This window comes from Rattus norvegicus, chromosome 2 (genome assembly GCF_021556685.1).
Source record: "Rattus norvegicus strain SHRSP/BbbUtx chromosome 2, alternate assembly SHRSP_T2T, whole genome shotgun sequence".
Lineage (NCBI taxonomy): Eukaryota > Metazoa > Chordata > Mammalia > Rodentia > Muridae > Rattus > Rattus norvegicus.
This window is the reverse complement of record NC_141535.1, coordinates 46,730,001-46,737,788: the sequence shown is the minus strand read 5'-3', so window position 1 is coordinate 46,737,788 and position 7,788 is coordinate 46,730,001.

The following is a 7,788-nucleotide window of genomic DNA, read 5'->3' as shown; positions in this document are numbered from 1 at the left end:
TGGATCGAGCTACCGCTGCTGATTCGTGTGAACTAAATGCTGATATTCTGACAAGGAAGATTGGAATCACCCCAAAGAATGATTTCTAAACAGGTCCACATCCGCCTCTGCCCTAGTAAACTTCCTTTTCCACTACCTCTTGTGGGTGCTGGGCTAGAAGGGAGGTTAAAGCATTTAAAAACCCTTATTAAAGTAGTTGTTTTTAATTTTAAGCTTACAATGAGGTCTCTTCATAGCAATAGAACATTAAGACATCAAATGAATTAGTGGAGAATTGATATAGAAGGCACAGGTGATCTTCAAGTCAACAGTCATTTTCAAAGCTCAGTACTGTGTAGACATCTTAAAAGCTAAAATAGATACTATTGACACAGATGCCTTGCTAACCATGCTGGGTGTGGTGACACATGCCTGTTAACCCAGCCTTCAGAAAGCAGAGGCAGGAAACCACTGAAGTTAGCCTAATATATATCTAAAATCTCAGAGCACACCCCTGTCTCAGAAAAATAATAATAATTATGGCTATAGCTACAAAAGAAAAAAATGCTCTAATACCTTAAAATAAAATTAAAGGCTGAAAGACTCTACGTCAAGCTGTTACGTTAGAAAGATTTATAAATTTAAAAACTGTACCTTTCCGTTTTGTTCCTTTAATTTAGTAAATAAATATATCAGGAATATATTTTGAAGTGAAATATAAGGAAGGCAAAGTCTTTGCTAGAAGAGCTCCTTTGGTTTGTATGTAGGATGATGAATCTTTACCTTGGCATGCATTGTGATGTAGACAGAAAGCCAGGGCCAACTGTCTAACTACTTGTTAAAATAGAAGAGGTCACTAACTTATGGGAATATCTCATGTTGTCTAGATCATCAAAAGCCACAGAACCACTGTCTAACTGCCTCACATCCTGTCTTCTGAAGAGTCCACATGCACTGAAACCACGAGTGACAACCTTAAACAGATGGGCTGTCTGAAGCTCTGTGAGGTACACATGTGACACTGGGATGTGTCAGTGGCTATCCACTGTGTAGTCTATCTGACATCAGTCACCACTAGCAGGTGGAAGACTGAGCCACCTAACCTCTGTCAGTGGACCGCGTTGCTATGGGTACCCCAGGCTTAATGCCAGGAAATCCAATGACATCAGACCCTGTTAGCAAGAATTCAACATAGAGTTAGTAGTCCACACAGTACTTAAAGCCTACAGAGCCAAAAATCACTCAGTGATAACTCCCCCACCACAGAATATACACAAAAGTCCATCAGAAGATGCCCTGTGTTCCTTCTGTTTAATGTCAGAGTCTCGTCTGGAGTCACAGTCAAACCCACCAGGGGGAAGTGGTGTGGGTTGTCAGTTCAGAGCCAGGTCCTGACGGGCCCACTGTAGGTGGGGACATGAGGTGGGGTCTTTGAGCAAAGGTTTCATAGAGAAGTAGCATTGAGTCAGTTCCTCTTATCAGTTCCTAATGCACTTGTGAGAGGGGATGCAGCTGTGCTTGGGCTGAGAAAGCCACGTGACCATGACCTCCTCATTTTTGGGAAGAGAACCAAGCTAGAACATATGAGTGCTTCCTGCCTTAGGCTTCTCTTAATTCCCTGAGGATGTCACTTTTGAAGAAGAGTGGAAGGGACATTCAATGGCGACAATTGTCTCTTCCAATGTTGCTAATTAAATCTTTCCTGACTTTTTAACAGAACACAGGGGGGTTAAGGAATCAAAGAACCAAATGGCCTGATGTGACGTCATAGCTCTAGTAGTGTCAAGACATATGCTCCTGAATAGCAGATGCCATGCCAAAGTTCAGAGGGCAGAAGATTTACTAAAGAGGACCCCTGGAATCTGCTACTATGGAAATGAAAGGAAAATCACAGGGTGAGGTCGAGTGAAAAGTGAAGTTGCTGTCAGTCTCAGCAAAGCCAACTGTTCAAGGACTGGGAAGCTGAGCTGGACCTTCAGGGTTTTATTCTAATAGAGCAAGGGGGCTGAGCCTTTGTCCTTGTGTCAATCAATCGTTAGGTGTGAGATGTTCTGGAATAAGCATGGCCCTCTTCAACCAAAAAGAGTCTTGTACTTATGGTCTGTCTTCTAGTCATGCCTATTGGATCTGGGTCCATGTGTCCTTCCTTTTAGAAAGATGATCCGTGCAACTCATGAAAAATTTTCTATAAGCTTTCTATTTATATGACCTTGAAAAGTTACTTAACCTCCTCCTTACAAGGCAGAAGACAGTAGCAAGCTCTCTATGGATGTTTGTGATCATTAAGGGAACACGTGTGTTAGGTTAAATATGGAGTGGCCCCATCAGCTCCTGTACGAATACTTGGTTCTCAAATGGTGGGACTGTTTGGGGAGTTGTGGAGTCTTTGGGACTCTAACCTTAGCTAGCAGAAGTGAGTCCCTGGAAGAGGGACTGTGTAGGTAATGTCTATTTCTGGTTTCAGCCCTGGCTGTCTCTGCTGATCTGCAAACCATGAATAAGCCATGTTCCAAGCATCTGCCTACCACCCTAGACCAAACAGCTGCACTATGCCTTCCTACCACGATAGACAGTCTTTTCAGAAACCATACACCAAGAAATCCTCCTTACAATGTATTCTTTCCATGAGGTGTCCTGCTACAGTGATAAGAAAATAATGTTTAAAAAAACCTGTAAAACATTTATTAAGTGCTTACTGAATGCCTGGCATTGCTCAAAGTGGTAGTTTTTATGTGACTACCAGGAGTTTCCTGAGATCAGCAATGGTGTGGAAACTTTACAGTAGACCAGAAAGGAGGCCCGGACCATGCTTGGTTCCCCAGAGGCCCAGATTTCCAGCTAAAATGTCTAACCCAGAGGGTTCTCTATCACCCCATATTTCTTTTAAATATCAAACCAGAAAAGGCTCTGTGAGGTGCTTTCTGCTATACATCTGTCCAAGATGTCCTTTTTAATATAATTATATCACACTGACATAACGGGGGAAATATTTTGTCTCATACGAAGAATTGCCCTCTGAAATTTGTTCTTACATTCTCTATGTTCTCTGGGAAATGTATCTGTACATATAGCCCTGCAGGACCCAAGGCTGCTCAGGGAAGGTGAGGGGCCGAGAGGCACTGGGCATTGCACTTGGGATGGGCTATTCACTAGGAGTAAAATTAGGGTTCACAAAGAAAACTTAGGGTAGAGAATATGGGATTCACAGGAATAGGGGAAAGGCTACATTGATATGAAGTGTGTGTGTGTGTGTGTGTGTTTACATGTGTTTAGGTACACATGTATGGGAGCGGGGCTGTATACATGTGGACCTGCCAGAGCTGTGGGTATTGTTCCTCAGTGCTATCCATCCTGTTTTTGAAACAATGTCTCTCCCTGGCCTAGAAGTCACTAATTAAGCTAGGCTGACTGGCCAGAAAGCCCCAGAAATCCACCCATCTCCCCAATGCTGGAATTTACAAGTGAGTCACCATAGGTAGCTTTTGTTTTATGTGGGATCAGGGGATTAAACTTAGCTTGCACAGCAAGTACTTGACCAATTGAGCTATTTCCCCAGCCCTGGGAGAGGTGTAATATTCTAGTCGTCATAGCTGAACTGCAGTGGTGACCGAATGTTAATAGAATACTCCCTCTGAAAGCCTAGAGTTTGTCACCCAGGTCTTATTCATAGCTCTGAGCGACTTCCCACCTCATTATCTTAAAACAGAGAGGGCCGTGGCTGTTTCCAGTGACTTGCTCTGAGGCAGGAGAGTCCAGTCTTGCTCTAAACTAGCTAGCCTATCACTGCGCAGACTTCACACCGTGCGCCCACTTGTCTCCCAGCTTTTCTAACCCTGTTTATTTCACCACCAGAGCGGCTTAGGTGGAAATGCATTTTATTTACGTAGAAACCTCAGAGGATTCCCTTTCTTCTAAACTATGAACCTTGTTGTCCATCCCCCGCCCCCAGCCCAGCTCCTGACTTGCTACCCCTTCCCCAAACCAGTCCTCTCCTGCCCCTCCTGATTAACTGTGCCAGTTCCCCGAATGGTTTGGTTGAAGGCGAACTGTGGTTTCCAATTCTATGCCAAAGCTCAGAAGAGATTTCTGAGAACAGCTTCCTCGTTTTCAATTGACCGTGGTAACGTTAGGTGGCCTCAGAGAAGAAATCACTTTTCTGAAAAATGAACCTCATTCGGAAAGCAAAGTGAGATTTTTTCCCCCCTGCATTGCATATGGAGTCAAAACCTGTGGGGAATTTTCCTGTGCCCACCAGGAGCTGCTCCCCAAAGCCTACTATGGAAAAGCAATACCACCGGGAAGGGATGGAGGGACTTTGAGATGGACTCCAGGCTTCTGGACCTGGGAGAAAACCCAAGAAAGGAAGGAGAAAAGGCTGAAATCTTTCTCTCCTAAACAGTGTGAAAGGCAGGCCTTGAGGTTTATATAATCAGAAGCTGTTCCTCCCACCTGTAACGCTCAGAGGGTATGAGAAGGCTACAGTGTGCAGAAGTAAAAGGAAGGCAGTTGTTGGAGTCAGAAGGGGGCGAGACCCTTCAGCCACAGCGCTGCTGTCTGACTTGTGCTTGACACCTGCTGAATGCCCCTCTAGCCACACTGCCCACTCTCCACCTGGCACCCTCCCCAGGCGACTGCTTGCGGTGGACTGGATCAGAAGCAAGCCACCCCCTGACTTCTGAACTGAGTCAGTCAGTGAAAGTATTTGGCAGGGGGATTGGAGGGGACCAGACAGGAGGGCAAGATGAGAGAGAGTATCGGTTCCCCAATTCCCTCCCACTCCTGCTCTCTGAGCTTGGCTGCTTCTAGCTAGGAAGGCCCCCAGCAGCTGACCATCTAACTTACCTCAGGAGAGCAGGTCTTCCTTTGTTCTCTCTGACAAGACAGTTTGCAACACTGCTCCCATCTCTACCAACTCTCTTATTTGGTAAGCCTCAACTATCCCATTTGGACTTTTCTTGTTTCCCGATGCCACCCACATTCGTGCTTGTGAGGGTCTGGGTCAGACAATCTGAATTTCTCAGAGTCCCTTAAGGTAACCTTGAGGAGGAAGCTAACTTGGACACTTCAACTTGGAAATCCACCTCCCTCAAGCCATATTCTGAGGCAGATCTCGACAGCCTCCAGGGCAACAGGGAGGATGAAAAAGAGGTATAGAAGTCTGTGACTAGCTTATGGGTGGGGCAGCTCCACTTTGCCTGCGTACAGGAGGGTTTGAGAAAGCAATGTCTTGACACTAGAACATGAGGAGGGGCCTAGAACTTGTGGAGCAGAGGAATCCATGTGCTGCCACTTGCTTTCATCCCTGAGTGGCAGCTGTGCCTACAAAGGAAGGGGTTCCCAAACAGAGCAAGGGGCTTCCGGGCGCTGTGTCAGAATCAAGGGTGAAATAGTGGTGGATGAGGCAGCGTCTAACTGGAACAGTCGCAGTGGGCATCTCAGAGGAAAGAGATCGAAGGTGGATTGGTTTAGTGAAGCTAAATTAGAATTTAAAATATAGCAACAGCAGCTGGTCTTCACCCCTGAAGAATAGGCAGGTCTCTGACAAACAGAAATAATTGCTCCGTGTAAACATTATGTTGGAAAAAGCAGGCCGCGGTATAGAAACAGAAGACTCGCTTCTTGTCTCTTGCAATCAGCTCTGCAAGCTGTTTTCTGTCAGGCTCAGCTGATACCATGTGAGATACAGTTTCGGGGTTTCTTAATTAACAATGTAAAGTTAGCCTTAAAATGCCCAGGCTTGGATACCAGTCGAATTTTCCAATTTTCTTTTAAGCTGAAGGATCCCCAATGTGCCACTCCAATACAGTTTGGGCCTGAAGTCAAGACAGGGAAATCTCTCCTTGCTCACATCCCTTCCCAGACCATCCCAACTTCAGCTCCTTCATGGCTGGTAAATAGAATTGATAGATGGGGAACAGAAAAACTGCTGTCTGATTGGTGTTGCTGACACGGGCTTAGAATCCGTGATCTCCTTTTGTAAATACTTCAGGCTAAGAACTCTTATGGTTCTTCTGAAACGGTGGACACCTTTCATCTTTAATTTCTGTGCGGATGCATGTTCTCCTCATAGAACCAGAGGGTAAGGGCACCTTCCACCCCCATTCTAATTAATGCCATGCTGTGAAGACATTCATCTGGGTGTTTGAAGAGGGACCCCTAAAGGTCAGAATCTGTTGCAGAATCTTATTAGGAAAAGGTGTTTGTGGGAGGCTGAGCTGGGCTGGGGGTGGGATAGATGGGAAGAAACAAAGAAGAAAAGGAGAAAATCTCCCACTCCCTGCACATCCCAGAGTATCCTGTTCTTAAACAGAAATCAGCCATCCTTCTGCTATTTCCCTCAGTGTAGACTATCTTCCCAGTTACCTGTTTAGAAGTATTGGACTCATCGTGACAGAGTTGTAATTATTCAGTTACAGCCCTCCTAGGTGGGGGGAGTCATTTCAACTGATTTTCCATTCCCAGAACTTCAATTTTCAATGCTGAACAAGACTTGGCCAATTTTTTTTTTATGCTTTCTTTGAGCCAGCACCAAATGGTAGACATTGTTTCCTCTTAATTGACTCCATCTGCAAACCAGACTGTTCCAGAGCCTCTGGAAGGAGGGAAAAAAAAACTTTCCAAACTCTGTATTAATTACTTGATTAATCAATGCGCTTTGACATCTGGATCTCACGCTGTCCTGGCTCTAGCAGGCATACTTGCCTACAAGAACGTGAGTTACTGCTTTAAGTGTCTCCGAATCTCTTTCCAATATGGACACGAATTGTCTGTGTACGGAGCCTATCAGGAAAACGAGTTGAGGAGCAGATTCTGTGTTTGGCCAGGCTGGCAGTCCTAGTTCCAAAGAGCTTATGGCTGTAGCAAAGCAGCAGCCAATAGCCTCGGTGAGCCAAGGACATCTGGCTCTCCCACAAAGAGCAGGCATTCACCAGTCAGGGGAGAGAGAAACCCACCTAACGGATGCAGATGCTCTCAGCCTCTGCTTTGTGTGTGCTGTATGTGGTGCCACTGTTTTGAAGGGTGCTTGGGTTAGATCGGGGCTAAGAACAATTCTGAGTTATGTTGAGCTCAAACCGACCCTGGATTAAGACTCTAATCTTCTTCCTCCTTCCTAAAACAGAAATGCCAGGAAGGGGCAATTTGTGAACGAGAGATGGAAACACTGGAGGGAAGTGCTTGTAGAAGAATAGAGAAGTGATTTTAGCATTAGTGTAACAGCCCTGACAGAAGCAGATATTGTGAGGAGACATTTGTGTCCCTCCTTTTAAACAATGCTCATGCTGGCTGAATCTGGTGCCAGCCAGAAGGAAACATCCCTCTCAGAGATTCCTTATAGTTCTGACAATCCGTCAGACCAATTGCAGGAGAGACAGACAGGTCCCATACACTCTGGGGGTGGGGGGAGCGTCAATGCTAGGCAGTAGCTCTTGGCTTCTGTTTAAGCCTCTATCTCATGGCAGGACCTAGGAGATGAACTGGTAAGTGTTGCTGGATTTCCTTGTTGCCTTTCCCAATGTGGCCACATTAAATACATCCTTTTTCTGCTTTTTTTCTATTATCTTGTGTCTTTAAATAACTTACTGTGGGTAGGTGGCACAGCCCCACTTGTTAGGACAGCCAGGGTCCAGGCTCTGACCCTAGCAGCCCTAGTAACATTAGTTTCCATGACGAGCAATAAGAGGCAAGAATCCAAGTAAGACACAGTGGTTGTCCTTTCAGCCTAATGTACCTTGTCGCCATTTGGTCTAAAGGCTGAGACGCTATTTCAGAGGGAGCAGTTAAAATTGGGCCTGGAAGGAAGCGACCCTT